Raw genomic sequence first — 9,385 nt, 5'->3', positions numbered from 1 at the left:
TACACCAGAATTTCAGAGTTCACTTCGACAACAATTTTAATTCTATTATTGGAATTTCACCATTCAAAGATTTGTATGGTGGAAGGTGCAGGACACCTTCGTGTTAGTATGACTCTGGTGAAAGTGTCATACTTGGACCTGGAACTATTCAGTAGACTATTGAGAAGATCAAGATGATTCAAGAGAAGATGAAAGCTTCACAGAATCGCCAAAGAGTTATCATGATAAAAGGAGGAAGACACTTGAGTTCCAAGAGGGAGGTCGTGTATTCCTGCAAGTCACTCTGGCGACATGTGTTAGTTATGTTTTGAAATCTTGAAAGCTCACACCGTGTTTCATTGGTCCTTATCAAATTATGAAGCGAGTAAGAGAAGTAGCCTATAGAGTTACTTTACCGCCATTTCTTTTGAATCTTCATGATGTCTTTCATGTGTCTCAGTTGAGGAAGTATATTCTTGATCCATCTCATGTGATTCAAGTGGACGATGTGCAAGTTAGAGAGAACTTGATCATTGAGGCGTCTCCCTTTAGAGTAGAGGGTCGCAAAGTAAAGCACTTAAGAGAAAATGTGATTGCACTGGTGAAGGTGGTGTTGGGAGGACCTGATGGTGGAAGTATGATGTAGAAGCTGGAGGGTCGGATGAGAGAGACTTATCTGGAGTTGTTTAGTTCAGGTAATTTTTTAGGGTAAAAATTCTATAAGTGGCAGAGAGTTGTAACACCCTGTTTTCTTTAAATTATTTATTTAATTGAATTTAAGCTTTAATTATTTATTTAAATGAATTTTATATGCATTGGATTGATGATTTGGTATTTTGGCATGTTTATGCTAGGTTGGGATTGGTAGATAAGTGTTTAGTTATTTAATTAAATAATTAGATAATTAAATAATATTAAAATTAAATAGAAAATAGAGATTTTGGGTGAAAAATAGAAACTAAGAAGAAATAACGGAAATGGTTAGAATTATAAGAGGAGTTAGGCCAAAGTGTGATTAGTAAAAGGTTAAATTAGGTTTTCAATAATAAAAGAGATTAAAAAACCTAAGAGTAGTCAGTGCATATTATTTTGGAATAAGAGGCAAAGTGATAGCAAAGTGCGAAGAATGGTTGGGGGGAAATCACCATACCCAAGCTTAGAATTATTGCTTGAAATCCAAGGTAAAGAGGGAATTACTCTAAATATGGTGTTAATTGCATGATGGGTAGGGAGAAGTCCTTAATCTCCATTAGGTTTTTCCCTATTTTCTTCTATTGTTGAACGTTTGATTATATGAATAAAGCTATTATGATAGCATGATGTGATTGCTATAATTATCCTGAATTCCGTGTACTGAATTCATGTCAATTTCGTGTGAATTTATTTGATTGAATTCTGATATTTGGTGTTCTTAGGAGCTATGTTGTAATTATTGAAGGTGATGGTGATTTTGAATCAAATAAATGTAATATATGTTAATTTATGCATAATTCAGTGTTTTTAGTACTGTATTAACATGTATGGTTGAGTTTCATGTGTTTGGGGTCGATTGGGGTCGAAATCAAAGCTTTGATAGAGCTCCCATGGTGGAATCATATTTTTGATTTTTTTAGTTCTGGGCGACTTTGCTTAGCGAGAAAGGCGCTTGATTAGCGAGGTTGACAGAATATGATATTCTCTGGTTTTTTGTCCTCGCTTAGCGAGTCAAATCTCACTTAGTGAGTGTAACAGCAGAATTGTTGTTTTTGACTCGAATTGTCGGTCTGTCTCTGATTTCGGTGAATGTTGGTTGTTGTTTGGTCGTGTTTAATATGATGAATTGATACGAATGAATGTTATGTGGATGGTTATTCGATGTGTGCATATATGTTATGAAGTGCAAGTATAATCATGTGAATTGTTGTACATACTTGTTGATGATTGTTGAGATGTGTAGTTCAGAGTGAGAACTATTATTGATGTGTTTAAATGCATGATTATTTACAGTCAAATATGGGGTTGTAATCATTGTTGTGTTGTTATCGTTGTATTTCCGTATGACATACATCATATGTTGGCGTTGTTGTGGAAGAGGCAAGTCACAAGTTCAGATGTTGCGACTAGTGACTTGTATCAAGCTCATATGAGGGGTCTCGGGGTTCAGATGTTGGAATCCAGTTTGTATGAAGAATATTTGTTGAGTTGGTACCATATGCACGAGTTGAGCTGTTGTTGTATTGTATTACATAAAGGTTGTGCAGATGAGTTATTTTGGGTGTTGTTCAATAATTGTTGTATTGATTTATACAATTGAAATGTATGAAAATTGATGTTTTGCCTTTATGCTACCCTCACATTCTTTTGCCTCGTTATATATTTTGAGTGTATTCTCACCCTTTTGTTTTGTCTTGGTGTTTTGTGTTCCACCTTGGGGGTACAAACAAGCAGGTGGATGAGTATATGCTTTAGAGCTGAAGGATGGCGTTGATGTTATTCTTTATTTTCAGTTTTATGTGTTTTAGATTATCATAGCTCTGATCTGTAACATTGGACGGACTAACATTATGTCTTGTTTTATTTTGCGTTATTGTTGTGAGATTAAATGTTATAACTCTTATTTTGAGTTGCTTTGATGTTGAAGGCATATTGCCCTGATTAAGTTTAATTTTGAATAAAAGTTATATTTGAACTTATTTGAGTGAGTAGTTGTTTTTAATGATTAATTCCACTGGAATATGCATAAGTAAAGGCGGGCATGTGATGACATATGTTTTGAATTAAATATTTCATTTTAAATAAGTGTTACAGAGCAGGTTGAATGTGGAGTTGTGTGACATCCTATGTGAAATAGTTTTTTATAATTGATTAATCATGTATGATTTCGAGTGTGGTTTTTAGGGTGTTACACAACCTACATTGTCTCATTCCAGTGCGAAGCAAAATATGGTGGAGTCGCTAATGTAGTTTATGAGTCATGTAGGCTTAAGAATCTTCTTTTAGAACTACATTGTCATGAATGACATGTTAATCTATTGTGATAACGTAAGCATTATGTATCTCTCTAGCAATCACGTTCAACATCAACGCAATAAACACATTGAGATGGATATTCATTTTGTGCGTGATAAAGTTATCTAGGTCAAGTTCGTGTGTTTCATATCCCTTCACAATACTAAATAGCTGACATCTTCACTAAGGGTTTTCCACGATAAATCTTTGATGTTTTAGGCTTAGTCTCAACATCTAACAACCTTCAATTTCGACTACGGGGTGTATTAAAATATGTTAATATCTTTTATATTTATTATATATCCATTTGTATTTATTTAGAAAATCAATATCACTGATAAGATTTAATAACGTTTTGATAGTCAAGAATGACCGACTTTAAGGGATTCATTGTTGTTTTGTCACGGTTGAACAATAACTAACCAACAGAGTTTCCAAAAACTTAAGATAAATCTCTCTCTCTCTCTTCTCCTCTCTCTCTCTCTCTCTCTCTTCTCTCGCTCTCTCTCTCTCTCTCTCTTCTCCTCTCTCTTCTCTCTCTTCTCTCTCTCTCTCTCTCTCTCTCTCTCTCTCTCTTCCTCTCTCTCTCTCCTCTCTCTCTCTCTCTCTCTCTCTCTCTCTCTCTCTCTCTCTCTCTCTCTCTCTCTCTCCTCTCTCTCTTCTCTCTCTCTCTCTCTTCTCTCTCTCTCTCTCTCTCTCTTCTCTCTCTCTCTCTCTCTCTCTCTCTCTCTCTCTCTCTCTCTCTCTCTCTCTCTCTCTCTCTCTCTCTCTCTCTTCTCTCTCTCTCTCTCCTCTCTCTCTCTCTCTCTCTCTCTCTCTCTCTCTCTCTCTCTCTCTCTCTCTCTCTCTCTCTCTCTCTCTCTCTCTCTCTCTCTCTCTCTCCTCTCTCTCTCTCTCTCTCTCTCTCTCTCTCTCTCTCTCTCTCTCTCTCTCTCTCTCTCTCTCTCTCTCTCTATATATATATATATATATATATATATATATATATATATATTATATATATATATATATATATATATATATATATATATATATATATATATATTAAACTAATTAATAATTTAATAATATATCTCTCCGATGCATAGTTTCTCGGATAATGTAACAGCTACTAGTTGACCAATGATTGTGGTAACTCAAGGAAGCACAATATATGTTTCTAATTATAGTAATGCTTCCAACCTCCATATAGTTTCCACACTTTGTGTAACACACGACACTTATGGATTGATTACAAATACAACACAAGACAATATCATAAAGATTTGATTACATTACATTGTTACATTGTTGCAATGTTACATTACATTACATTGTTATATTGTTGCATTACATTACATTGTTTACTAGACAATATCTACCTAGCTTTAATACCTTTGCAGAAGTGATAGTAGATTGCATTGCCAAGAAGATATCTTATAGAAAAAAATAAAAATATATTAATCACGAAAACAAGAAAGATCAATGTCAGATGAAGCCCGACAGAAAGCCATTAATGATTGGCTTCCCGTCACTGCCTCAAGAAAAGCGAAATGGTGGTATTCCGCTTTTCATAATATCACAGCCATGGTTGGTGCCGGAGTTCTCACCCTTCCTTACGCCATGTCTAAGATGGGATGGTACATATTTTCTAAACTTATATATATATATATATATATATATATATATATATATATATATATATATATATATATATATATATATATATATATATATATATATATATATATATATATATATATATATGCACAAATTTTGGATCCATATATTTTGTATGTCTAGAATGTGATTCATATATGAGAATGAATTATGTTAACTATTTTTGCTTTGATTGGAATTGGAAAATCTTAAAAAAACACCAGGGGTCCAGGCGTAACGGTGTTGTTATTATCATGGATAATCACATTGTTCACACTATGGCAAATGGTTGAGATGCATGAAATGGTACCAGGAGTGAGATTTGACAGATACCATGAGCTAGGTCAACATGCTTTTGGTAAAAAGTTGGGTCTATACATCATTTGTCCCCAACAACTACTTGTTGAAGTTGGAACTTGCATTGCATATATGGTCACCGGAGGAAAATCACTACAGAAGATTCAAGAAACTCTTTGGCCTCATTGGAAAGGTCTCAGAACGTCTTATTGGATTATCATCTTTGCTTCTGTAAACTTTGTTCTCTGTCAATGCCCCAACTTCAACTCTATTTCTGCCGTCTCTTTTGCTGCTGCTGTCATGTCTATCGGGTAATATAATCCATCTCTCTAACTTTCCATTATTAGGAATCAAGGTCAGCAGAACCGTCTTTGAGGGCATGACGCCCAAAATTTGTTTTCTCACACTTAAACTGTGACTAACCTTCCAGAGCCTTCGAAAACGGTGCACCGTTGTTTACTATGTGATATGATGATATGATATACAATACAGGTACTCAACAATTGCTTGGGTTGCTTCACTTAAAAGAGGAGTTCTACCAGATGTGGACTATAGTTACAGTGCTCATAGTATTCCGGATGGTGTATTCAACTTCATGTTGGCAATGGGAGAAGTAGCATTTTCCTACGCAGGTCACAATGTGGTTCTTGAAATCCAAGCAACAATACCTTCTACACCTGATAATCCATCCAAGAAAGCAATGTGGAAAGGCGTTGTCGTCGCTTATATCGGAGTGGCTTTTTGTTATCTCCCAGTCGCGTTCATCGGATACTATGTATACGGAAACAGCGTCGAAGATAACATACTCATCACGCTAGAACGCCCTACTTGGCTCATTGCTGCTGCAAACATATTTGTTATTGTTCATGTTATTGGTGGCTATCAGGTATTCTCAATGCCGGTTTTCGATATGATTGAAACTTTTTTGGTGAAGCAGATGAAGCTTCCTCCTTCCTTAATTCTTCGCTTAGTTGCTCGAACCGGATTCGTCGGTACGCGATTATTTATGTCTGAGTTGATATTCAAATACTTTTTAAATTTCTATATACTAATTAACCAAACTTTTTTGATCATATATATTGTTTCAGCATTCACCATGATAGTTGGTATCTGCATTCCATTTTTTTGGTTCTCTTCTTGGATTTCTTGGAGGGTTTGCCTTTGCACCAACATCATATTTTGTAAGCAAAAGAAATGTTAATTTATTTACTAGTTGTCACCGCGATAAAACGGTATACTATATACTGATATCGTTATTCACCATTTTTATATTAAAGAACAAATTGTGATTAATTTACACTGCAATGTAATTAGTGATATACAACAACTGTACCGACCGAAATAACAAAACCTTTACGCGAACTTTTTTTAAACCTTGCTAATTAGTGTGCATATTCCATGTATCATTAGTCTTAATAGTATTATTATGATTGCAGATTCCATGTGTCATATGGCTTAAACTTCACCAACCTAAGAGATTTGGATTATCTTGGATAGTTAATTGGGTATGATATTGTTAATTGATATGATAAAAGTTTATTTGCTATGGAATTTTTATGTTAAGTAATTTATTGAGATTTTTTTTATTGCATTACAGGTCTGCATTGTGCTTGGGGTGTTGTTGATGGTACTAGCTCCAATAGGCTCATTGAGACAAATCATTCTTCAATTCAAGCATTATAAGTTCTTCTCATAAATTATGAGCAGAAGGATAGCACCTTAAAGTTATGGGAAAAAACATTTATTAGTTGATAGTTAGTTTTAGTTTCTAGTTCATTTTGTTTTAGAAAATGTGTAAGCAAACTGTCATTTTATAACATTTTGTTACACTATAATTAATTAAATTTATATAGGTTGCAAAAACTTAGATTTTTTTTCTTTGACTTATAGTTTGTTGTTAGATTTTTCAATTGTTCTTTTTAATGTAATTTGTCTATTCATGTCTGAAAAATGTAGTTTCTTTTAGAGAGAAATTCTTGAGTGAAAATGCAAGTACTATTAACAAAGGAGCAATAAATGCCATGGTCTAATTGAGAGAGAAAACTAGAAATGAGGTTTGGACTGAAGAAAGAAGGGACATAGGAAGAGGGGTTTAGAGAAAATGTAAGATAATAATAACAAAAATATGCTAGTACGAAGAAAAGCAAGTGCTATGTTTTATTTGTTAGTCTTCATTTTCAGTCAAAAACTTCTTTTATTGAGAATTACAACAAATGATTTAGACATATAGTGTAATGCTCCAGAGTCAAGGATTCTTAGGATGAAGCAAATATGCCATGTGGTTAAGTAGAAAATATAAATATTTAAGATTATTAAAAAACATTCATCAATATTTATGTGATGGTGATGAGTTGCACAACAACATTGGGTGATAGATTATTAAAAAAAATCTTATTTGCTCTTAACAATTTAGGATATTGTGATTTTCAATGACGTGTTTTCTTGCAAAAAGCAAATTCATCAATATCAACTTCAATTCTTTCTTGAATTTTTTTTTTGTGTGAATAAGAACATTAAAAATAGACGAAGGAGTGTAGAGAGTTCCTTTTTTTGAAATCAGATTAGAGTGAGATTTGAATCTGATTTCTTCTGCCACCAACTAATTAACAAGTTAATCAACACTAGGAAGAGGAATACAGTGTAGAATACTCCCATGAAGACTCTCAAAGTCATCTCGAATGACCATTAAAAAATGAACCATATATTGTTTTTTCTCTTTGGTCGTTGTATGTTTTGCCACCTTTTAATTTAGTTGATTCCATAAGAGTCAATAAATCATGTAATAGTCATGGTTGAATAATTTTTTTGAAATGGTCATACTATTTTATTTAAGAGCCCTAATGTCACTCTCCAGCTAGTACCTTTTTACAAAATCGAACTAATTATACAAATGATCTCAGACCTTCTTAATAGTATCATATTTTGTTAGTTGCATATCTATTGACTGAGAAACAAAATTATTGATCCAGGTAAGGATCTTTGAATTACTAACATCTAATGTTTCAAACTCTTTTGCATATATCGCTCCATCATTTTTATATGTGGGCTTAATAGAAGTTCCATTAACATAACTCCACATCCTCTTTCCTTTAAAAAAAATTACATAGTTTCAATAATCATAATTTTGTCCATTGAGTTTGTAGTATTGGATCGAACTTCAGTCTCGACAAGAGGGACTCGATTGGGTCGAATGTGCATGTTATAATTGAAGTATGCTCAAGCACGCAGTGGTCTAAGTTAATTATGTTATGTAGAAGTTATGTATATGTCATGTATGAGAGTTAACATCATACATAAACTAATATATTAGTAGTCTATATATAGGTTGTTCTCTCACTCGTTATGAGAGAGGGATAATTGTTATTCACTTGTAATCTGTTAACCATAACTGATAAACTGAATAGTAAAATCGTTATAACAAACTTTGTTACTCTTTCTTTTTCTTCTCTATTCCCTCCCTTCGTGAATTGAATCATTTTCTTGTTTTTTCAAGAACTCTCCCTTTCTCACAAATTTGTTGTGTTTCGCATCGTTTATCTCAACAAACTGGTGCGGTGAGCATGGAGAAGATGTCATCAATGAAGTATGAGATTGAGAAATTCATCGGAGTGAATGGTTTTGGATTATGGCGCTTGAATATGCAAGTTCTTCTTGTTCATCGGGGTTTGTTAGAAGCGTTGAAGGGATCAGAAAAGATGGATGTTACCCTAACAGAAAAGGAGAAGAGGAAGATGGTCGAGAAAGCCCACGGTTCCATCATATTGAGTCTTGGTGATAAGGTTATTCAGAAGGTTTCGAAGGAGAAAACGGCGGCAGGTGTGTGGAACAAACTTGAAGGTTTGTACATGACCAAATATTTAGTCAATCGTCTCTACCTGAAGCAAGCTTTATACTCATTTAAGATGAGTGAAGACAAAGTATTGGCTAAGTATTTGTATATGTTCCACAAGTTGATTCTTGATCTTAAGAATATCGATGTCAAGATTAATGATGAAGATCAAACGTTATTGTTGTTGTGTGTTTTACCAAGATTTCATGCTCACTTTAAAGAAAATATCTTATATGGAAGAGAGTCCCTGACATTTAAAGAAGTTCAATCAGCATTGTACTCGAAGGATTTGAACAAAAGAAAAGAGCATGGGCCATCATCTGTTGATGAAGGATTGTCCGTTAAAGAAAAATTCTCGAAGAAGGATGGTAAGTTTGAGAAGAAGAAAGGTAAAAGTCTACATAAGTCTTATGGTGGTGATGTTATTGATATTAGGTCTTACAACTGTAAGAAGGAAGGTCATACCATAAAAGAGTGTCCTGACAGGTTAAAGAGTTATGGTGATGGCAAGGACAATGGTAATGTAGCCATTGTTCAAGATGATTATGAATCATCTTATGTACTGGTGGTTTCTAGTGGAAATTCTAGCAAGGAATGGATCATTCTGATTGCACTTGGCACATGACTCCAAACAAAGACGTGTTTGAGGAATTA

General features: G+C 34.0%; 1 pseudogene; it reads left to right on the top strand.

Moving 5' to 3' along the window:
• Positions 1 to 4,411: 4,411 nt before the first annotated feature.
• LOC127104980 (lysine histidine transporter-like 2) lies at positions 4,412 to 6,635 on the top strand (annotated as a pseudogene).
• The last annotated feature ends 2,750 nt before the right edge of the window (positions 6,636 to 9,385 follow it).

Source organism: Lathyrus oleraceus, chromosome 7 (assembly GCF_024323335.1).
Source record: "Lathyrus oleraceus cultivar Zhongwan6 chromosome 7, CAAS_Psat_ZW6_1.0, whole genome shotgun sequence".
In the NCBI taxonomy this organism is placed as follows: domain Eukaryota; kingdom Viridiplantae; phylum Streptophyta; class Magnoliopsida; order Fabales; family Fabaceae; genus Lathyrus; species Lathyrus oleraceus.
The sequence above is the reverse complement of the archived record's forward strand: the minus strand, read 5'-3'. Positions and strand labels throughout refer to the sequence as shown.